We start from the raw sequence: 24,014 nt of genomic DNA on the forward strand, positions 1-24,014 counted from the left end.
CCAGTGGGGCGGTGGCCCCAGACAAGGCTCTTTGGGATTTGGATTGAGGCTGTGGACAGAACTAGAGCAAGAGTCTAGAACAAGACAGATGAACAGGTAAGCGGGACCGGGAGATGGGAGAGGGGAGGAAGATGGAGAGACCACCGCGGGAGAAGCAGCCAGAGCTGCTGGTCCCCGGCTCCACCTGACCTTCCTCCCCATGGACCCCTGGATCTTTGGCCCCTTGGAGGAGCCTCTGGCCTTTGCGAGTAAAATGCTCTGGTGCCCCAAGCCGGTGAAAGCCCGTCCTCCTGCAGGCTCCTATACAACCTTTGCGTGTCACATTTCTAGAGCATCTTGTAGCCTCTGAGGGGAGATCTGGTTTCCTTCCTGGTTTCTGCACAACCTTGGACCAGTCACCTCCACTCTCCCACCTTGTTTCCTCCTGCAGTTTAAAGAGGCTTAAAGTTTGGGGTCAGGGATGTGGAGCTGAGAGCGCCCAGCAGCTGCCGGGAACCAGGCTGTGAGGGGGGAGCAGGGCCCCCGGGCACCACTGCAGGGCTCTGTCGGAGGGGACAGGGCATGGGTGCCCTACTGACCCACCTCCCCCACCCCCGCCGCTGGTCTCCAAAGTCTCTGAGTCCCACCCATGCTGCAGAGCAAGCATCTCCAGCAATTCTTCATCCTGACATGTCATCTCTCTTTGTCGCTTCCTCACCTTCCCTGGGAAGGTAGCTCTGGGGATGGGGCTGGGGGTGGATGTGTGTGTGCATGAGGGTATGAAGGCATGGGGGGGCTGTAAAGGTGCACGGGAGTGTCTGAAGGGGTGTATGTGTGGCTGAAGGGGGTGTGGGTGCATGGAGGTGGGTGTGGGTGGGTGCAGAGTCGGATGTGGAAGCCATGAGGGAATTTGCATATTGCTCAGTGTGTGTGTGATGAAGAACAAGACTGTGGGTCCACCACCTGCTAAGCTGAGCAAGAACCAGGCCTGTGATAGGGTGTTCGTGTTAAGAATCAGCCCCTGCATCCCCTGAGGTGTCAGAGCTACAGATCCTGCCAGCCGGGCCACACAGCAAATGGCAGGAAGGGAGGACTTGCTCCCACTCCCATGAGGACAGCAAGGCTCAGGGAGAGGCAGTGGTTTATGCAAGGTCAGTGGTGAGGTCAACACAGGGTCTGAGCTTCCTGGCTCCTTCCTGGGGCCATCTGCTGCCACCCCGCCTCTGCTGAGCGCCAGGCCACACGGAGGGCTGAAGCCCAACTATGGTGAGCTTCGGGGCCCCAGCCCAGCCCCACTGAGGACTGACACCTGAATGGCAGCTCTGTTTCTCCGAAGGGGCCTGGGGGCCTCCACACCCTAGGTCTTCCCTCCAGCTGTGAAGAGCAGACTTGAACAGGGGGAGTCTCCCACCTCAGCCCACCCCAGTCTGTACCCCCTCCACCTCTGCCTTCCAGGGAGCAGGCAAGCCGGGGCAGGAGGAAGCAGGCAGGGTGACAGACAGCGGCCAGGGGCCTGGCTGGGACAGCCTGACAAACAGCTGGGGCAGACAACACCCAGGAAACTGGTGGAGGGCAGCTCCCTCGCCCCCCTGCCCACGTGCCAGAGAAAGAGGAACAGAAAGAGTCTTTCCTGATTTTAGCCCTGAGAGTCCCACGTCCTTGGAAATCCCTTAGTCTTGGGCAAACCAAGTTGATAACCCCCTCTAGCTTCCTGGCAGACTCTTTCAGTGGCTTCTGTGTATGCCGGGGCCAGGCTGAAACCAAAGACGGTGAGGAAGAGTCTTAGAGGCCATGCAGCTTAATCGCCTTGCCCCTCAGCTCATTCTTACAGCCTCTGCTTGAATGCCCCCAGCTCTGAGGAGCTCACCACATCAGGCAGCTTGTTTGTTATGGAGCATCGCTGATGTGCTGGATAAAACAGAGGGGCCTAGAAGGCATTGGCTGGAGAAGACATGACCCAGATGCCCCCTGGGGTAGCGGTGAGCTCATCCTCAAGGGTCTGAAGGGTGGTGACCTAGGAGGAAGGAGCAGGCATGTGTATTCTCGGTGCTTTGGGGACGGGGTTGAGGCGGGGGAAGGGGAGGGGGAGAAACAGCCACAGAAAGGCACCTGTCAGCCTCCTATCCAAAGAACTTTCTAGCACCCCACCAGGCTTCACCTGCCAGCCTGTCACACTCCCGCCTGAGCCCTAGACCGAGACAGCCCTCTCCCTCCTGCCCCACATTCCTGGTCTCCTCCAGGCTGCCGTAAACCTGTCTTGTAGAAATCGATGGAAGGCCTGACCACAAAAGACTTCTTGGGCCTCCTCTCCGGTCGCGTGTGGGTCCTGGAGAAAGCGGGAGGGGGCAAGATGCTGGCACTCAGCTGCTCCATAAATCTATCGAAGATATTTTTTTTTATCACTTCCCGACATTCCTCTGGAAAAGCCACTCAGCTGCGTTTACAAATTATAGAATTCATTTGATGCCAAAGACCTGGCTAACGGCCTGAGCAAATCCGGCAGGAGCAGACGGGGGTCAGCAGTGCTGCTCCTGTCTGGCTGGGCAACCCTTGGCGACCGAGTCACTGTGTTTTAGCCTCTGCCTCTCTGTAAAATGGGGATGCAGAGGGCTGTGAGGATTAGTGAGATCACAGACCCGCATACCCAGCTCAAGGCCTGGCAAGAGTGAGCCCTCAGTAAAGAATGGTGGTGATGACCTGCACTGGAGCCTGTTTGGAGCCAAGGGTTGGGAAAGGGCAATGGGTGCAGAGCCCAAGGCCTGGGGTTCCCTGCCCCCAACCTGTACCTCCCTGCCAGGCAGGCCCTCCTATATCTCAGAGCACCCTCTGGAAGCAACAGGTCTTATGCTTACAGAGGGATTATCATCTTTCTCCCCCCCTTCCCCTCCACCTCTTCTTCCTCCTCTTGTCACACTGGAAGCTTTAGATCCTCTCCCCTGTAGAATCGTTGAGCCTTCCCACATCAAGACTGTTCTAGCCCTTAGAAGTTCAAACCCTGCATGAACTGATTGGTTGAGGTTTCCTGGATCCTAGGTTAAGAAGGATTCTGAGGCTGCTTCCAGTTGATTAGTGATAACTGCCTTCCCCCTTGGAGAGTGTGGGGTAGCCCCAAGAATAGCCTCATGCCTTGCCATCCTTTCAAGTTCCAACCACCTTATCGTGTAGTTGAAGAAGCTGATATTCCAGAAGGGGAAGACTTAGGACTGGGGAGTTGAGAAAGGGGGGTGTACTATTTCTTAAGCACCCGCTGTGTGCTACATGCCAGCCTCTATGTCCATATACCACCACGCTGGACCCTCCCAGCAACCGCAGCCATTAGCTGGTGGTGTCACGGCTTCCAGGAGCCATCGTACCGGATCCCAGGGTCTCAAAGAGACAACCAAGATCGGATTCTCGGAGCAGAGAGGGCTGGAGGTGCGAGGTGCAGGTGGAATGGTGCAGCAGCAGGCTGCAGGAGCTCACAGTGAGGGGATGAATCATATGGGGGTGGAAGTTTCCTCTGGCTGGAGTCTCTTCTCTATCATTTGAGAGGTGAAACAGAGTAAATTATTGGTAGTACTGGAAACACCAATTGTCCTCTGATTTGAGCAATGCTGGGAACTTTTCTGAGACCTTTCACATCTTTGACTTAGTTCAAGCTGCTGGCAGGCCCTGGAAAGGCGGATGATGGTGGCTCAGCCTGTCCCATTTCATAAAGGCAGAAAGAAAGGCTCAGGGAGGTGATCTGACCCCACATCCCTAGCTCCAGGCCTAGCACATGGTGCCATTGGCCTCCTCCCTCTGGCTGGGAAAGCTGGGACCAGGAATTTCCAGGGACATTTTCCCACGCTTCTTAGCTTAGCTTCTGCAGCAAGGGAGTCACTGTCTCGCCCCCTTTCCTCTCTCCTCCTCCTCATCCTCTTTCATCCTGACCTATTCTGTGCGGGCACTGTACCAGCAGCGTTACGCACACAGCATCTGACTTCATCCCACAAGAGTCACTGTGCATATGAGGAAACTGAGGCCCAGAGCACTTGAGGCTTCAATGCCAAGACTGTGACTGCAAAAGTTTGCTCTTGCAGCTACAAGTCTCTGCTGCCTTCAGCTTTCCTGCCCCCCACCCCGTATCAAGTGAATTCTGGCCAAATTTTGGCACAGAAACACCCACGGGGAAAAGAAAGTCCTTGCTCAGTTTCCTCAGCTGAAAATGGGCGTGATGATAAAAGCACCTCCCTGCTTGGGCCACTGCACAAAATGAGATCAGGGATATGAAACCGAACCTGACACAAATAAGCAGCTTTATTATTGTACCGGCCTTCTGCCGCTGCTTCTGCTGTGTTGATATAACACAAGACGACAAAAAGGTCTTGAGAACCTCAACCGTGCTGTATCCAAGGCAGGGACCAAGGGGGCTGGGCTGCTTCCAAGAGGATTTGGGAGAATCAGGGCTCAGGAGAGGCAGAAAGATAAAGGACTGTTGAGTTTTTCCATTTTTAGGCAGGATTTTGTGGGAGTGAAGCATGCAAGAGTGGCTCGGGGCTGGGACCAGACCAGGGCTGGATTCCAAGCATCTCCGGGCAGTCCCAAGTGGCCCTGTCTCTGAGCTGTGACCAGAGCAGCACCGCCAGGACCCCATCTCCCTGCACTGTCATCTCCTTGGTTTGTGAACCCAGCCAATCCTCAGGCTTCTATCAAGCACCTTTGCAGCACCTCCTTCTGAGCAGGAGTGACGCAGGGAAAGGCCTGCAATAGAGCAAACGACCAGGTCTAGTCCCAGCTGGGCTGGGTTTCAGGCCAGTTCCCTCACTTCCCGACAAGGACCCAGCACACAGTGCGCCCGCCATAAAGATTCTGATGAATGAGTGGGTGAATGAGTGAATGAAGCACCCTGGCCTCTCTGTTCCTTCACCTATAAAATAGGGCAGTAACAACTACGCCACAAGGTTGTTATAAAGTCCAGAAACAATACACGTATAACACTCCCCACAGAGGGCTCGCTGAGTGCCCAATAAGCAGGAGCTATCTTTATAAGGAGAGACCTTTGCCCTCCCAGAGATTATGAGCTAATTGCCTCTCCATGGTCAGCCTTCACCCCCAACTTTTGAATGAACCACAGGTCAGCCCAGAGCCCCTGAAACTCAAATACTGTCTAATAAAATCCAGGGGTTTTGTGCACATACACAAAATATACACACACACACACACTATTGGGAGCTGATGTTACAGAAAATCAGGATGGCCTGGATTTGAAAAATTCTGCATACATTTCTGAGTTTTGTTTCAGAAAATGAAGGCATCATGTGTGACACTAATCGATATAAATATAAATGTCCACCAGGCTGGCCAGCCTGTACTGTGAAGGAGGCCACAGTGGTGGCAGCCCCCGGAGCGTGCCAGCTCACCGTCTCCACCTGCAGCCCCAGCTCACTCCAGGAAGGGCTGGGGAGGTTGGGAAGGGAAGGGGGCTCTCCCGTGTGCTCATGCCCCAGCCACACCTGTGGCCCCACAAGAAAGGAGCTGGGATGTCAGATCTGATCCCTTCTTCGGACTAGCTTGGCTGGTTCTCAGCATCACAGAGACCTCTGTGTTCTGGGCAGACGTGGACTAGGGATGCTTCTGTCCCCAGGTCTGGGCCATGTTGCATCACCAGGGACCTGAAGCAGCCCCTCTTGGGAACGCTATGTCTCCAAATCCCTTCAGAGAACCCACACCCTTCCCTCAACGCGTCTTCTCCTTTGGCAAACTTTCGTCATGGGTCTACCCTGTGCCAGGCAGAGGGGCCCAGGAGCGAACCGATCGCTTCGGTCCTGCCCTGTGAGGCCAATAGCCCCAAAAGGGATCCTGCCCCACCAGGTCCCTGCCCAAATCAACTCCAGTGCTGCTCAGGCCTCTGGGGGCATGCACAGTGCGCAGGGGGGTAAACCCGGCCTCCTCTGGGTGATCTGTGGCATGAGATGGGTGCATGACCTCAGGAGACATGGGGGTGGAGATGTGTAGAAACAGCCTGTGCAAAGACCTGGAGGTGGAAGAGCATGGAAGGTAAGTCATGTGCTAGGGGCAGGGGCCGCATCCCACCCCAGGCTCCCAGCTCCCCGGGTCCCCTCACCCCATCCCTGTCCACCACATACACACATGGAATTTCTCCTTCACACGTGCACCCCCCTTGCAGATCAACTCCTGCCTCCGGTACCTGGGGCTGCTCCCAGTCCAGCATCCAGCAGGTGTGGTGTGATTTCGAGTCCCTGTTTAGACCTACCTGGAAGCTCCACGTGAGACTTCCTGGGCTCCCACCTGCCCCCACGCACACAAAAGCCACAGGCCAAGGGAGCCTGCCATCCGGGCCAGCACCTGTGACTCCAAGCAACTTTGCACAAACTGTGGCATCTCCAAAGCCATGACACTTGTGGTGTGACTAGCAACTCACTGAACTTGGCAGTGGGCAAGGGCTATGATGGGAAGAGTCTGTCGAGAGCTGAGTCTCAGCACGTCATAGTTCACCCCCAAAAGAGCTGAGACAGGCCCTGGAGGCCTAGGAGTTAGAGCCTGGGGGCCAGGGCAAGGCAGGTTATGCTCCAGGCCCAAGCTCTTTGCAGCCTGACCCGAGGCCCCATCGCCACACCCTCCAGGCAGGCCGCCCTCTTCTCTCCATGCCCCTGGTTGCCCTTATCACCATTAGAGGCTGAACCAAGGACTTCATTCATCCTCAAGGGCCTGGGAACCTGGACTGAGACCACTCTGCCCCAAGGAAGCTGGCCCAGGGAGAGCCACGGTGAGCAATTCAAGATGAGTCCAGGGCCACTACCTCCAGTAACAATCCTGCCTCTCACTAGAAAAGAAAGCCTTGCTTCTCTGGTTTCAGAGACAGAGACAGAGAAAGATAGGGAAGGGGGAACCTGGAGGCAAAGAGACGAAGAGAGATATAAATGTAGTGTCATCACTCACTACTTGTCTGTATCCCTAAAAGGCTTCTCATCCATCTTGCTCTTCACGGCACCCAGAAGAGACAGCGACCCACTGCAGGGCCAGTGAATGTTTGTTAAATGAAGGAAGGAGAAAAGTCAACAAGCAAAGGATGAAGAGTAAGAGGAAAAGGTAAGCCACAGGTCGAGAGAGGAGCTCAGTCAGTCTCTCTGTCCCTTGCTTTCCTTTGTGTTTTGTTGGTGAGGGTAGCAGGTGATGTGTGACAGGCCTGGCCTTTCTAACCCAGGACATCAGGTGTCCCTTGTGAAAGGGGAAGCCTGATGCTGAGTTCCTTTCTCTTCTACTTCCCACCCACCCAGGCTACCCCAGCACTCACAACCCCAGCCAAAACTCCGCCCAGCCAGGGGGCCACACCCACTTGCTCCTCTCCCTGGCCTGGACAGCAGAGGGTCCCCAGGCACCAAGGAAGCCAGGACAGCACGGGGCCCAGTCCTCTGGGTGGCTCTACACCACCGTGTGCCAACAAAAAGAAAGCGTCCACTTGTGCGTGTATGACTTATGGCTTTAATCTCCCTGATAGAAGGCCTTTAAAGATTATTTCAGGGATGAAAAAAAATAATCCTGGGTAATGAATCACGGCCTTAAGAAGCTGATAAGCAGCAAGGAAGCTGGCGGGGCCTGAGTTCCTGATTTAATTAAAGTCTTACAGATACTCCCTGAAACAAAATTCATTGTAGCCGTCAAGGTGATAAAAAGACTGCAGGTTCCTTTAAACTAACTCACCTGCCTCATGAATCTTTTTCCCAGTGAGGAGGGCTGATGAGGACAGCTCTTCGGGCACCAGGCTGCATCACTGCAGATGGCCTAGTCTAGGGCCTGCTGGGGACTCCTGGGGGACAGAAGGTGCCTCATGGAGCCCGAGAGCTAGAGCAGATCAGAGACTGGAGGACACAGGGCAACACGCTCAGTCGGGAGCAGGACACCGTGTGGCCTTGGGTCACTCACTGCCCCTCTCTGGGACTCAGTTTCCGCATCTACCATCATGGGAGCAGGAGATGAGGCTGGTCTCCAGGAGGCATCCCTGAGCTGGCCTTCTGAGTCCTGAGCCCCCTGTTCCCTGGGGAGGTGAGGAGAGACAGGCGGTGTCTCCACGTGGAAGGCCCCTCCTCTGGACCTGCCCACGGAATGGGCCTCCCTCGGCCCTTGTTTCCCCTTTTTCCCTTCCCTGCTCTTCCTGGTCCCACTTGTGTGCACGACTACCTGGTAAAGGTGCAATTGCCAGCACTCCGAGCCACCCCAGCCCTCTGAACACCTCAGTCCAGTGAGGGGGCAAGTGGAGTGTATGGGCACAGCCCTCAGAGCAGGCAGGAATGGTGGATGCCATCTGGCTCCACCACCATGCTCTGCAAAGGCTCCAGAGAGAAGCTAGGTGGGCTGGAACTAGAAAGACGGAAATAGAGCCCATGCGAATGTGAGGACAGTGGCTGGTAGTCTCCATGTCCTCAGAGCCTAGCCCGTCCTCAAGGAGTGAATCAGAGATGTGGGTGGATGGATGGGTGGACAGATAGATGGAGAAGCATCCGGGGGAAGGTGACTGTGACCAGAAGCTGGGTCTGGCCCACCTTGTGTCAGCTCCCTCTCTGACAGCCCTCAGCCCCGTGCTCAGTGAGGATGTGTGAATGACTGGGCTTGTCCCCCAGGATGGACAGTGCCACAGGGCCAGGGTTGCCAGGCAAATTTGAATTTCAGATTAATGATGAATAATTTTTAGCATAATTATGTCCCAGACAGTGTATTTATTTGCTACATCTGGCAACCCTACACAAATTGTCCCCTGCTGCCTGTGCCTGGCACAGAGCCGTCCCAGAGAGAGGCTCCTCCATGGGCAGTGTGGACAGCAAGTTTCTCATTCATGGCCTCCCCTCTGGGCCCCAAGGCCCCCGAGGCCTCTGTCTGGACTGGAGCTGGTGGGTGGGTAAGGAGAGAAGATTCCACCAAAAAACAGCGGGCTGGGATGAGGCAGCCCTGAGCCTGTTCCCCTCAGGGGGAAAACCCCCCCGGCCCAGGCTTGGGGCTGCAGGTGGGGCTCCTGGGAGCTGGCTGCCACCTAGCGGCCAGTGTCAGAATTGCAGGCCATGGTGTCCAAAGAAGATGAGGCAAGGCCCACATTAAGCGGTCTCTTTCCACAAGGTTAGGCTGATTACTCACCTGACAGAAAAGGAAACTGAAGCCCAAGGTCACCCCAAAACCTAAATCCATGTTCATACCCCAGCGTGGACATAACCTAGTCTCCACCTCCAGGTCCGCCCCTCTCCTATTCGTAGCCACTAAGTGACCCCCAAGGCCTGCCCTGCCATGTCCGTCTCCTGCTCATCAACCTTAAGTGGCTCCCAATGGAATGAAGTAACCCCTGTCTGTGCTGACATCCAGAGCCCTCTACAACGCAGCCCTAACTTCATTTCCCGGACTTTCTCTCTGCCTTTCCAAACCCTCCCCTGCTCTGCCTGCCCCCAGCCCCCCTGTCCACCCCCCCTCCACCCCCCCACCCCCCCGCCGAATGGCCTATGACCTCGAGCTCAGGAGTCATTGTGCCTCCTCCCCTTCAAATCTGAGGCTGTGTTTTCTGGAGGAAGAGAGGATAGGGAGAGGTAAAGGGAAAGACTGGGAGAGGAGCACAGGGAGGCAGCCCGAGGACGGGGGAGCAGGCTCAGAGGTGGGGTGCATGCTATGAGCCGAGACTGGAGGGTCAGGCAAGGGGTAAGACCCTGTTGACCTCACAGGCCTCTGGAGGCGGTCAGGATTTTATCCTGAGGGCCACCAGGAGCCCCTCTTCTATGGGAACTGGGGGTGAGGGTGGGCAGGCCCACTCTTCAGGACCCTAGACTCCTCCATACAGGATTACCCACCCATCCCTAACTCTGGCCAAACAGGGGGAATGAGGGGTGAATGAGACACCAGAAACGGAAACACTAGGTCAGGCTGGTGATTTGGGTGCAAAAAGTCCTACCCATAAAGGCAAGGCTCAGACGGCCTGCCTCTCCACGGTCCCCAGGTGCTGCTCTGTCCTGCACAACTGGTGGGTGTAGAGACCCCTGTGCCAGCCCCGGCCAGCCCAGACAACACGGGAGAAGGACCTTTGTTGTGGCCTTGATAGCAGCGCTGGCCTTCCCAGAGGCAGGGGATGGATTGAAGGATCTCAGCCTGGAGTGGACCCAACTCTCACATGGACCAGAATGTTTCCAGACCCATCCATCCTAGGAAGTGATCTGGGGTTGCCAGGAGGGCACCCAGTGAGGGAGGGAGCAGTTTTCAAGGGGACCGTGTGAGGCAAGGCTTCCTGGAAGAGGGGATGAGGAGAGTCTTGCATGTAGAGAGAGTAGCAGAAGGAAGGCTGGAGTGGGTTCAGGAATTGCAAGTTGCAGGCGGACAGGGGCGGCATCTGCCTGGCGTGCACAGCACCCACCCTCAGGAGGGGCTCAGGAACTAGGTACTAAAGGACGGATGGAATGAGTGGATTTGATTGGAGGAAGGTGGGAAGGACAGATGTGCCCATCGGGGAAGATGGCTGAGGGGTGTCCCTAACTCAGGGTATGGGTAGCACTTTAAGGTCAGCGCTGGCCTTCTCAGTGGCATCGGGGGCAGTGATGCTGCTGTCACTGTATCTGGCCAGCACGATGTGGCGGCACCCACAGGGCACACATGCTGGAGGGAATTCTCTCCCAGCAGGCCCAGCAGAGCCCCAAGAAAACAGGCCCTCAGTCTGGGGCAGAAGGGAAGTTACCAAGAGAGGGGACACAGTAGCTCTTGCCTCGGTGCCCCGGGGGAGGCAGAGGAAGTTGGACCAAGGTCAGAGGGCGGTCACGTGGACAGGGATTCCGAGAGGTGCCACAGAGTCTAGGAAGAACTGGCATCAAAGCTAGGGGCACCTGGGACTCTGTCCCGACTCTTCTCCTCTCAGAGCCTCAGTTGCCTCATCTGTCAACTGGAGAGATGATCCTCCATCCCCCAAAACCATGGGTGGCCAGGGGTGACGTTGGCTGACACAGAGCTGTGCATGAATGCCAGGCCTCCTTGAGGGTATGGTTTCTGGGGAGGCTGGGGATGGAGTCAAGTCTTAAATGAGGTCCCCGCCTTCCTTCTGCAGCAAGAGTCAGGAAGGGCAGGGAGCCCTCCTCTTGCCTGTCCTCCTCCCCAGCGCCCACAATGGCCCCGATGTCCCTCACCCGCCCAGCCCAGTCCTGCCTGCCCCACACAGGAGCTGGCTGGGCTTCCCCCTCACCCACGAGCCCAGGAGGAGGCTGGCTCTCGTCCTCCTGAGGCCCTTTGAGGTGACTGCTCCCGACGGAGCTCCAAGTTCATTGTTGACCTCTGGTTGCTCTCATTTATCAGAAGGAAAACTGAGGGCCTCTTTCCCACCACTGAAAAATAGGAGGTCATAGGGACCAGAGCTTTGATCCTTGCCCTTGTCTCCAGGAGAGGAATGAGGACTCCCCCAGGCCCTGCAGATTCATCTGGAACAAGTCCCCGGGGTAGCTCAGAACCTACAGGTTATGTCGGAATACCTGTGTCAGCCCAGGCTAGCCTAGAATCGCTCACAGCTTAGCCCAGACTCACCTATTAACCCAGAACACACACATTAGCCACGGTTAGCCCAGAGACACATGGTAGCCCAGAGTACTTGGGTTGGCTTGGAACACCCACTAGCCCAGGATAGCCCAGAATCAGGGTCAGTTCAGGACACACACATTAGCCCAGGTTAGTCCATAACATGTAGGTTTCCTTGGCACACCCAGGACAGATGAAAACGAACAGAACGGTTCAAAACAATGATTTTCAAAAAAAATTTTAAACCTTCCTTCAAATGAAATCTCACCCAGAACCCAGTGTAAAGAACAGATAAAGTGGAGCTGCGTGTTGGAGGGGGATGGGGCCCAGGCAGTGGTATGCTGGTAAATGTGCAACGCAGCATCCAGGGAACCACTCTGCCTTGTACCACTTGTCGATTTCCATGGTGTCAGTACTACCATCGTGGCCGATTTCAGGGCACCAACTTCTAGGCCCTGACTGTAGAACCGGGGAGAGATTCTGATAATCGTCTCCAGAAGCCAGGTGACCAGTGCCAGCACCACAGCGGCCCGCTCGGCCTCCCAGACTCCCCGTGACCCCAAGGCTCTCCATTCAGGGACGCCCAGCGCCAAGACACAGAGGCCGCCCACATGTGTGGGTTTTCTAAGTAGCGTCAGGCTTCTGAAACCTGAGCAGAACTCAGAAAAATGCCCCCTGGCCCCTGGCAAGCATGGGGCAGGTGGGAAGTGAAGTCAGTGGGGAAGTCTGGGCCCTAGAATTTCCCATGTGACGTGGATCAAGTCCTGTCTGCCCTCTGGGTCTCGGTCTCCCCATCTGTACAATGAGACTGTGACCTCTAAGGGGCCCCACCCTGACTCTGACTGGAAGTCAGCCGAGCTCACCTCTGCCACTTCCCACCTCCGCCCCCTCCCCAGGCCTGGCACCTGGCTCTCGGCAGGCAGCACCCGGGCACTGAGTCACTGTCCCTCGACCCCGAGCACACCTGTCCTCAGCCAGGCGGGGCATCCGAGGGAGCGTGCGGACTAATCGCACGGGGCGTGAGTCCTCCTTTGTCAGAGCTGAGTCCCACACGTGGTGCAGGTGGCAGCCCCTCACAGTGCCCGGCCCCATCGATAGGTGATGCTCCAAGGAGCAACAGAAGGGGGCTCCTCACAAGCGCCCACAGGATTGGAAAGGCCCAACCTACGCTTTTATATTTTAATTAAAAATTTTTTTGATTATTAAATGTTTTGAACAATCAAAAAAGGACATTTAGCCACCACCTGGATCTAACTGATGTTAATATCCCGCCAGGTTGCGCCCACCGGGACATGCGTCTGCTGCCCCTGAGCGCGCTCAGTGCCCCTCTCCCGGGGCCCCTCCCTTCTCCCATGACTGCAGCGGGGCGGGGGTGCCTGACATCTCCCCTCCCAGGTAGAGGCTCCCCGAGGGCAGGAGTGGCTTCTCGGTGCATCTGCATTGCGCTCCTGTCACACGCTCATCTGGCATCTCATCTATCCTTATAACCACCCGGTGAGACACTGGGGATGAAAGATTCATTCTCCCCATTTCACAGAGGAGGAAACTGAGGCATAGAGGTTAAGAGATTTACCTGAGAGCACATAGCATATTGGCAGCAGGTCAGCACTAGACCTAGGTCTGTCGCTGAAACAAATGTTCTCTTCCCCATCATTCCCTTGGCACCCCCTCCTGTTGCCCTCCCCTCAGGGCTTCCAGGAGGGGCTATCATAACCATGCTGTGTCAATAGGTATAAACTGGGACCGATGCAGGCAAACTGGGCTATGCCTCCATCCTACCTTTGAAAACCTACTACAAGAGTTGATTGAGAACCAGCATCGTGTGAGGTATAGGGCAGCTGTGACAAAGAAGACACCATCCTGCCCCAGAGATGCACACAGAAGCCAGGTGCCCCTCAGCATACATTTATTGCCTCCAATGGGCTACGTGCTCTGATGCATACAAAACACAGGGGATAGTAACTATGGAGCAGAGAGCAAGAAGGGCCAACTTCCTAGAGGAGGTGGAGTTTGATTTAGGTCTTGAACAGCAAGCCCCAGTGAGGCGGAAAAGACGGGGAGATTCCACCTGTCAGAGGGCACCCCACGTTCAAAGGCTCAGTGGTGGCAAGGTGAGGAGTTCTGAGAAGATGGGAAGTGGGTGATGAAGATAGAAAAACACATTTCCTGTGCGTATAACTAATAGATTAATCAAATCCAGAATTTTAAAAGGAACAAAGAAAAAAACCTCCATGTCAAGAAAAAAACAGACAACCCAATAAAAAAAACACTGGCAAGAGATTTAGTGTACAAAAGACAATCTCTGGCTCTCCAATAAGCATGTGAAAAGTTTTCAACCTCATCAATCATTTGGGAAATGCAAATTAAAGCTGCAATTAGATGCCATCATTCTCCCACCAAAATGGCTAAAATTAAAAAGGAATGTTAACTCCCAGGGTTGACAAGAATGCGGAGCTATACCAGAAGGCTCATACATTGCTGGTGGGAGTGTTAATTGGTTCAACCCCTTGGGAAACTGTTTGGCAGTATTTACTGAAACTAAACACATGCCTGTGTGATGATCTAACTTCCACTCACAGGTATTTACCCAAGAGACAGGAAAGCCAATGACTGCCATGGATGTGTGCAAAAATGGTCATCACAATCAAAAACTGCGAACAACTCTCATGTCCATCTACTGGAGAGTGGAGAAGTAATTGATGACATGCCCATTCAGTGAAATACTACGCAGCAATGACAAAGAACTAATTCCTGATACAGGCAACTATGTGCCTGGGTCTCACAGACGATGCTGAATGAAAGGCAGACAGAATGACTATATGCTACGTGCTTCCATTTAAACGAAGCTCAAGGATGGATGAAATTAACTTTGGGAATTGAGGTCTGAATACTGGTTACCTCCAGGGAGATTACTGACTGGAAAGGGGGCACAGGGAACCTGCTGGGCTGTTGGAATGGTTCTGCATCTCAATCGATGGGACATTTACATGGTGTATACACATGCAGAAATCCACTGAACTACACATTTAAGATTTGAGCACTTTATACTAAGAATGCTCCAATAAAATGCTCTTTTTTAATCTTTCCAGATGAAGATGGAGAATGGAGTGGAGAGGGCAGGGGAGAGCCAGGACAACCACTTGGGAGGCTTTTGCGACACCCCAGGTGAGAGAACCTGAGCAAACCAGCAGGAAACAGATGCCAGGTGTGGGCTTAGGCAGTCATGCTGCAAGAGACCAGAGGAAGAAGTCAGCGGTGTGGGCAGGTGGGGGAGGCTTCGGGAAGGAGAAAAAGGACAAGTAGGCAGAGGCAAGGATTCGTTGAGGCACTGAAGCATTTCAACACGCCAAGGTGTCATCTAGAATGGGCACCCCCTCCTATCCCATCCCTGGTCTCTGAGCAGTCTCGGGCGGAGTGGGGTGATCTGAGCTCCCTGCCCCTGGCGGAGTTCAACAAGAATAGCCAGCCCCATTTGTTGAGCCTTCTGATGTCCACAGAAGGCCCTATGCCGAGGGCTTTACAGGAGCTCTCTCGTCAAGCCTATGAAGGGTGCCTTGTTCTTCCTATTTTACAGACGTGCACTGAGGCTGGGAGAATTGAGTGGTGGCTCCAGGACCGCAATCTGTTAGCCTACCCTGTTAACCATCACGACACACCAGGGGTAGATGCCAGCTTTTCAGGGACAACTTGGCAGGGATACAGCATGGTGGAACCAACTGGGCACAAGTGAGTTGGGAGAATGGGGCTTGGGAATTTGTACCTTCTCAGGGCTGCCCAGGAGTCCTGGGCACATCCAAGTTGGGGGATAAGCAGGTTGGATGACCATGGCAGTAACTCTGAACCCAGGTGGGGAGAAGAGGGAGCCTTGGAAGGTGCCGGGCACTGTCCTCAGCCCTCAATCCCAGAATGGCCCCCTGAGGTAAGGACTGTTATTCCCATTTTACAGATGAGGAGATGGAAGCTCAGGGTGGTCAGCAGGGAATGGCAAAGCCCCCCAGCCCTGCAGTCCCCACGCCCTGGCCCGTCACGCTCGGCTCTACATCTCCCGCTGGGTCCTGGGCACTGGAGAGTTTGGCATCGCCCGGTGGATGGGGCAGAGATGACCAATTCTGAGGGGCTCAGAGCACGAGCAAGGGAGGAGAGAGAAAGAATCCGAGACACAGAGAAACTGAGAAAGCTATAGAGAGAGGCAGAGCGGGTGGGGTGGCAGAAGGTGTCAGGGTGGGAGACGGAACAGATGTTCGCCAGCAGCTGTGAACTCACGAGACAGACGCTGCTGACACAGGCTTGTGGGGCAGGTGCCTGTGCCCACCTGCCCTCCTGCACCTGCTCGGTGCCCACCTTGTTCTTGGTGGCTAGGGCTATGCATGGGGGGAGAGTCAGCAGAGTCCAGGCTGGACTCTCTTGGGAGACTGCCACGTGGACTGTGTGACCTTGGGCCTCAGTGTTTTTATCCGGGCAATGGGCCTCAAGGACCCTGCCAGGTCCATCAGGCTCTGAGCTACCAAGGTTTGTCGCCCACAGACAGTCCCACTCCTGCAAAGATGCCACTCTGCAGGTCCCCACCCTTTGCCCAGCCTCCTGGCTCCCTGTGGGAAATGTGGCCAACTTGAGCCACAAGGGTCTCCATCTTCCTCTCCAAAGGACAGAACCAAAGGCTGCCTGCAGCATCTCTGTCCCCCAGGGTCCTTCCTGTTCCCCTGACACAGACCTTTTCTTCCAGCTCTGGGGAGGAGGGAGGTGTCTTGTGACTGACTGGAGGGGCTGATGTGGCAATAGGGTGGGGAGGATGCCACAGGAAGCATCCAACAACATCCTTGTCACCCCTCCTAAAACTGGCTGGGCTCAGACCCAGAAGGTCTGCCACTTAAGAGCTGTGTGGCCTGAGGCAGGTAACTCAAGCTCTCTTGAGTTGCTCATCTCTAAGGAATGAGGAATAAGGTTGCCCACTTTCCAAAGCTGGAATGAGGACTGGCTGACTCGGGAAGTGTGAGAATCCCCCAGCCCAGTGCCTAGCATTCGTGGCATAAGAACAGCTCCCTGGGCACAAGAGGAAGGACGACCAGGGAGTTAGAAGTGACCTCAGATAATGCTGACTCCAAACTTTACTTACATCCCGAAAGATGGAGGCCTGGAGAAGGCAGCTGGGAGAAAGGCCACACGATCCCCCTGGCCAGTGCTCCCTGGTCAGGGAGGGGTGGGGAGCGCGGAGGTCATTTAAAGTCACTCCTGCCTCTTCTGCAGACACAGCAATTGCCTGCTCCACGACGGCATCTGGAGATGCCAGGCAAGACTGGGCACGGGGAGCACGCCACAGGCGTCCGGAACTACGGCTCCGTTTAGAGGACAAAAGAACAGCCTTCCCAGGGTGCTGGGCGGGGCACCTGCAGGAGGAGGTGCTGCTGAGCTGGGGCCCGGGGTTCACTCTGCCCGCTGTCCAATGAGGCCCCATCTCTCTGGCAGGGGCTCTGGGCTTGATTAAGCTGTCACTGCCTCTTGCGATGTCACTTCTGATAGAGTCCAAAAGGGACAAAGGTCACAGGAAGCACAGGTCCCTGAATCGGGCTGCCCTGATATCAGCAGCCTCCCTGGGTCTCTAGTGCCCGTGAGCCGCCCCGCAGGTGCCTGGCCCAGCCCCTGCCCGGCTCACACCACGGAGGGGGGCGCTGCTTACAGCCCGTGCTTAATTAAATCAATAAACTACCAATGCAAATCTGGCTGAAGGCCAGCTCTTTATGGCGCTCCACGCTGAGGGGAGGACTAAATTAACAGCTGCAGCAGGAGAACAGAGGAGGAGAGGAGAGACAGAGGGAAAGGAGGGAGAAGAGGAAGGCCAGCCTGGGAGGAGCTCAGAAGCAGGTGAAGTGTCTGGCCCCCAGACCTGTTCTCTGGACCACATCATGACCCATACATATCTCAGAACCCCAGCACCCTGTTCCCGCCTTTGGCCTTTCCCTCCCCCTTCCTGCCAACATGCCTTCAGGAAAGGTTCTACTATCAGTCATTTGTACCACAGTGAGAACTTGAAGCTAGATTAGTCTGCAGAGGTGCCCTGATCCCACTTCATTTTGGGGATGAGGTAGCAAGGCTCAGAGACCGGGTGCCCCAGGCATCCCTTCTGAGCCCCAGACCTGTAGCCTGGTCTGCGTGCTGCTTGGTCTCCCCATGCCTAGGGCTTGCTCTCCTTACTCTCACAGGATGGGAAGGATATCAAAGTACCTGACTTGGTAGAAAAGCAAGGCGCGTACTAGCGCCACGCTGGCCAGGGCAGGCTGCCAGAGCAGGAGTTCTGCGGGTCCCTCTCTTCAGTGTCTTAGGGTCTGGGAAGAGTGAGACCCCAGCAAGGGCCCAGACACACAGCTCAGCTCACCCTCTATTCTGCATTCCTTGTGAGACCTGTTTGTCAGGAATGGACAGGCTGTGTGGCCTGGGGTCAACCCCCCAACCTTTTCTGGGGCTCATTTTCTCCATCTGGATCACAAGGGGCTCAGAACTAATGGCCTGTAAGTGACTTTCTAACTCACACCCTCTGCATCAACATCCAAAGAGGAGACCTGCCTCTTTGACCAGTCTAGGGACTGGCCTGAGCTGAGACCACCTATGTTTGGAACCAGAGCCACTCCAGCCACCACCAACCTGCTGGGTGGGCTGGGCCCTGGGGTCCAGCCATGAACCCCATGCTCCTTCCATTTTCCCATCAGTAAAATGGGGATAATGACAGGCGTGGCTCCCACACGTGGGAGGATGTTGCACAAATGAATGCTCTCAGAGTCTCAGATGAGAAAAAGAGGAACATCTACAGGGGCCAGGGAGGCAGCCTAGGGACCCTGATGCCTGGCTGGATGCCGGGCCCTTCCTCACCGGTCTGAGAAACACCCCTCAGCAACACAGCAACCTCTGGTGCCCAGCAAAGACCTTCCCAGAACTCACTCCCTCTGGGATCTGGAGAAAATGCTTTCCCACTTCGGGCCCCCCAGGCCTCTCCTCTGTAAATGGCTCTGATGCCCTATGACTTATTTCCCAGCTCCAGGGAAAGTGACAGCATTTTACTCACTGCCCCTCCATCTGTCTAGGGTTTGTCGAGTCTTCACATGTGCCTAGCACTATGAGGGACACAGAGGAAGTGTGGGCAGGGTGACTGCCATCAGGAACTTGTGTCTCCCCTGGGTAGACAGAGGGTAAAGAAATGAGAGTTTAGCATCAAAACGTGCACAATTGTTAAGGTAAATGGCCACATGGCCCAGATGCTTCTGCAGGGAAGCAAAGGTGAGGGACTAGTCTTCTCTTCCCTGACCCTGGCAGACATCGCTAATCAATCACACACCTCTTTCCAGCTGTGCCTGGATGTAGCATCCCCAGTCCTTCTGTCCTCTTGCTCCAGACAGCCCCCAGCCCTGGCCACTGGAGTTAGCAAGCAAATGGGGATCACCTCCCCAGAGGTCTAAGGGTTATGGCTGGGCTGCCCACAGGAGGTTTCCTGAAGGCAGAGGTCTTCACCTAGGCCTTGAAAGAGGAATCTGGATAGTTGAAAGGAAAGGAGAGGTGCTCCAGGTGGCAGGAGCGGTATGAGTGGAGATCTGGAGAGGAAAATCCACACAGCATATTCAAGGACAGTAGGATCAGCTGCCGAAGGGGAGAGATGCCTGGAGAGCAGAGTGAGGCAAAGTGGGAAGTGGGTGGCATGCCCAAAGTCAAGCCAGTTCCACCTCTCTCCCAGGTCTGGTTAGTTGGACCCGTGGCCCCATTGCCTTCTGCACCCACTCCCTGGAGGGGCCTGGAACAAGCCAGGGGGTGATGGCCATGTCTGTCAACCTCCTGGGTGACAAGGAAATTTGCAGCCTCATTAAAATGACGTGTTACTGCCTGTTCTGAGTTGCAGGGTAGATGCCTGAGATGCATAAACCATCTCCACCAGTCCGGCTCCATGGGTGATTTACAGCCATGTCCAGCCCAGTCCAGCCGCTGGCCCAGGAGCAGCCCACAGCACAGGGAGAGGTGTCTTCCATCACTGCACACCAGGGACCAAGTGCAGAATGGCCAACTCAGATACCAGCCATTTCCCAGGCTTCTAGAACCCCAGGATGCAGGAGGCACACAGGCCAAGGACAGGTAAACAATCCAACCCCTTTCCCTTCCCCTAGAGCCTCTCCCTAGAAGAGAACTCTCCACTCACACTTTGCTTTGGAGCCTACCTTAGCTTTCACCTCTATCAGGGAGCCCCCTAGGATTTACCCTTAAGACCCAACCAACTGCACAGAGCTGCAGGAGGCCTATTTTTAGTTCCCACCCAAGGCTAATATGCAGAGGGACTTGGGCAAGCCACCCCTTTGCTCAGGCCTTGGTTTCTCTATCTATCACCAAGGGAGTCAGACAAGAGAATCTATAGGCCTCTAGCTCTAAGATCTCACCCATTATTTCTGAAGGGAGGAGTCTGGTTGCCTGGCTGGCCTAGGGCCACTGGGTCATCTGGAGTCCATCTACCTTGTCCTGCTGCACTCAGAGCCTAGCCCAGGTGCTGACTGGCAACCCAAGGAGGGTCAAAGACCCAGAACCTTTGATCACCACAGCTGGAGGGGCCTTCAAAGACCGTTGGTCCAAACCCTGCCTTACCCAGGTGGGCAGTAGAGGCCCAGAGAGGGCAATGACTTGCCTAAGATCACACAGCAAGTCACCCACAGCCAGGACTCATACCTTGGCTGGGGTCTTGCTTGGTGATGTGGTTCATGGGTACAAAGACTGTGCTTTTACTGTTCCATCCCTGCCCCTCACAGGGAGCCCCCTGGGTGAGGGCGGAGGGGCTCACTGACCCAGATGGGGGACAATGAAGAAACAGAAGAAATGGCCCCCACCTGCCAAGAACCTCCAGTTAAGATGAAGAGGAAGGGATTCCAGTGGGAAATGGAGCCAGAGAGAGCACCTCCCATCTAAATCTCTCCCCACCAGCTTCCCGCTGACATTCCACCATAAGCGAAGTGTCCTTTGGGTTAAAATCTGCCCTCTTTAGAGGAAGTTACAACGTAATTTCCTAGCATCTCAGTATAAACTAATCTGTCAGAAGTGTTTCTGTGGGGCAATAGAGGGCTGAGATCAAATAAAGGATCCAAAGAGACACACTCCTGCTTCCCTTTGGGGTGTGGAGAAAAGTCCCTAGAATTCTCTCCCCAGAGGCACCCCTGTGACCTCATGTGCTAGTTTACAGCTTACCCAGCACACGTGTGAGCACACACACGCGCTCACGCACACACACACACACACACACACACACACACACACACACACACACACACCACGGCCAAGACCAGAGGGAAAGCGTCAGCCTAGCAAAGCCCTTCTCAGCATCAGAGCAGGCTTTCTTGTTTGGGGGTGGTGGGGGGGCTGCCTGACCCTGGAGGCATCCAAGCCGAGGCGGTAGAATGATGAGAGGGGACTTTTCCATCCCAGAGAGACTCAGACATTTGGTCACTCACCCCCTCCTTCTCCCTTCACCGCGAGGCTGGCTGGCTGTGTACGTTCACAAATGTCCCTTCTGTGCGCCACCTCAGCTCTCCCACCAGGGCTCCAGCACTCAGTGGTGTTCCCTGAATGGCCAGAGGACGCGGGCCGCGGCAGGGGTGGCCCCTCTCCGGGGCTGGTAGCCCCGCTTGCCACGAAGCTCCAGGGCCCGCAGAGCCCCCATCAATCAGGTCACAGCCTACTCCTCGGCTGCTAGCCCCGGGTTGCAGGCTTCCTCGGCAGCCCTTGTTAAGATCGTGAATGGGTATGGCCTTTGACCAGGAAAACGACAGCCTCAAAAGGTCTTCAGTCAAAAGGAAGTCTCCCACTGGCCCTCGGGAGGGTTACTCTGTCAGGGGACAGGGGACCTGCCTGGCCGGCACCTCTCTCTCTCTCTCTCTCTCTCTCGCTCTCTCTCTCTCTCTCTCTCTCTCTCTCCATTTCCTGAGCGTGCAGCCCTCTCTCCTGGCTCTCTGCTTCTCTAAACTCTGGATTTCTCTCCATCGCTGTGTCTTTGTTTCATTCTCTGCCAGTCTCTCCCTCCGGGTCTCTTTCTGTATCTCTCATCTCCTCTCTCTCTCAGCCTCTATCCCTCTGCGTCTGTGTGTCTTCTTTCCCTCGTTCCCCCACCGCCTCCCTGCTCCCCTCTCCCTGGCTGCACCCCAGCCGCCCAGCCCCGCAGAGCTTTGCACTCAGAAGTGAGTGCTGAATCGGTGTTTCTGAGTGCAGTTGTGAGCTGACATAACTATCACTGGCTCCGAGGCAGAGCCCGCCTGGGCGGCCCCCTCCTGCTATTTCTCCACATTTCAACACCTGGATTTTAAACATCTCCTGGGTGCTCAGCCCTGAGCCAGACCCTCAGTCGGGGAGGGGAGAGGCAGCACAGATGGCCAGGGAAAGCCACACTGAGCCGGACGCTGTCCCAGGCACTTTCCATACGTTTTCCTGGGTCATCCTCAAATATCCAAGGTGGGTTTTAATTTTTCCATTTTATGTACAAGGAAACTGAGCCCCAGACTCAGCACAGCCCCGGGACCATCTTGGCCGGGATGAGGGTGACTCCAAGCAAAGACCACCCAAGGGAGGGGTCCTGCGCTGGGCAAACGAGGTCCAGGTCTGGTACCCTCTCCGTGCTCGGCCATTAGCCAGGTAGGCAGCCTGGGAGAGGAAGGCTGGGTGAGATGCCACAGCAGGTCCTGAAGATGCAGTGCCGGAAGTGGTGCGCCAACAGTGTCCCTCGCAGGGACGTGTGACTGGTGCACCTCTGTGGCCACTATGCTGGCCTCTTGGGGCAGAGCCCTTCCGGGTGTTGGCAAATCCCCACACACAGAGGAAGGGGTCTCCTCCTTTGCCTCAGCCCCTCCTGGGCAGCCCCAGAACGTACTCAGCACCCTCATCTCCTCCCCAAAATGGGATAGTGGTGTTGGCCCAAAGGCAGTGTTTCCGGCCGGGGCGGGACGGCCTGGCTCAGAGCAGGACCCCGGCTCCCAGGCCTGCCCTGTGCCTCAGGCCTGTGCTCCCCCAGGTCCCACAGGAGCCCCAAGTCCACCCGATGCCCACAAGGTGGGCTCCGGGTCCCTGGTCCCCCTCAAGTTATTCCCCAGCCATAGCTTCCCGTGGTGCATGCGCAGATGGGTCCCTACCCGGGGGCAACCACCTGGCGTGAGCGGTGGCAGCAGGCACCGAGAGCCCCCCAGCTCCCCCAGGGCCAGGCTCTTTGCCCTGAATCGTCGGGGCGGGAAGAGCGTGGGAGGCTTCAGACTGTCGAGGGTAAGCGGGCAGAGGTGTTTAGCTGAACAAAGGCTCTGACACGGCTGAACGTGTGTGACACCCTCCCTACCCATCATCCAGAATGGCAGGAGTTGTCCCAGAATGGAGTGGACCTAAGGGAGTGAGCGCCCTGTGGCCAGAGGCATTCAGGACACCCGGGGACACCCCATCCTGAAAACCAGCGGCCACTCCAAGAGTGCCCAGGACATGAAGGACAACTCCCAGGACGGTCCTGAGCAACAAGGAATCCTGGCTCTCCACTTCCTCACTGTCAGTCACTTAACCCCTCTGCCTCTGTTTCCTCATCTCTAGACGGTGATAATAATACTAACATGTCATAAGCTTGTTTTAAGGATTAAATGAGTACCTGTACATTGATTAGAACAGTACCTGGCACCAAGTAAGCCCTCCATAAACATGGGCTATTATCATCATCCTTGTTGTAGCTATGAGGAGGAGGAGGTGGATGGATGGATGGATGAAAGAATGATGGATAGAAGGAAAGAAGGAAGGAAGGATGGATGGGTGGATGGATGGAATGAAGGGAGCATTAATCCCCAAGTCAGAAAGTCCTAGAAGATGGACAGAGCATGAGTCCAGTTTGGGGACAAGCTGCATTTCAAGTGCCTCTGCAAGGCTTCACATCCAAAGCATCAGGGCAGACATGCTGAAGCCCAGAAGTGTGGTGTGGGCCGAGGATGTGGGGATTCTCAGCCATAGGGAAGGAGGGATCCTACGAAAGGGTCAGGGAGTGGGACAGGGGTGAACTGGGATAAGAAGCTAGGGTAGCGGGTCGGTCAGGACTCTTGCAGTTACAAGTACCAAAAAACAAACTCCAAATGGCTTCAGGAAAAAAAGTTACATTGGCTCATGTGATGGAAACATCAGAAACAGTTGGGTCCAGTTGCTCAGTTGAGGACTTGGGACTCTCTGTTCTCTTTCCATCATGTGCTTCTGTTTTCCTCCCCGTTGATGTCTTCCTCAGGCAGCCTCTCCCTGTGGCGGCCAAGGTGCCCTGGCAGCTCCCACTCGACATCCCACATTCCTGCCAAGAGGAAAGACCCCCCTTCCCTGTCCAGGTAAAACCCAGGATGGGCTCCCACTGGCCAGGCCTGGTCACACATGTGTCTCTGAAGCCCAGAGCTGGATCAGACCTGCTCAAACGACAGAGACTGAGAGGAGGTAAGGGGTGTGAGGGGTCCGAGGAAAATCCACGTGTTGGTGGCCAAAGAAGGTGGGCGGGCACTGGGCAGAGACCTCCACAGCTG

The 24,014-nt window shown here is 55.5% G+C and overlaps 1 long non-coding RNA gene across 1 annotated transcript; it reads left to right on the plus strand.

Moving 5' to 3' along the window:
- Positions 1 to 23,118, plus strand: LOC136793547 (uncharacterized). Its single transcript, XR_010838937.1, has 7 exons — positions 1 to 96; positions 6,923 to 7,050; positions 14,574 to 14,649; positions 15,059 to 15,210; positions 19,364 to 19,593; positions 21,978 to 22,090; positions 22,828 to 23,118. It is a non-coding gene; the product is annotated as an uncharacterized lncRNA (long non-coding RNA).
- Positions 23,119 to 24,014: the final 896 nt, after the last annotated feature.

The sequence above is a fragment of the Kogia breviceps genome, chromosome 2 (assembly GCF_026419965.1).
Source record: "Kogia breviceps isolate mKogBre1 chromosome 2, mKogBre1 haplotype 1, whole genome shotgun sequence".
Taxonomy (NCBI): Eukaryota; Metazoa; Chordata; class Mammalia; order Artiodactyla; family Physeteridae; genus Kogia; species Kogia breviceps.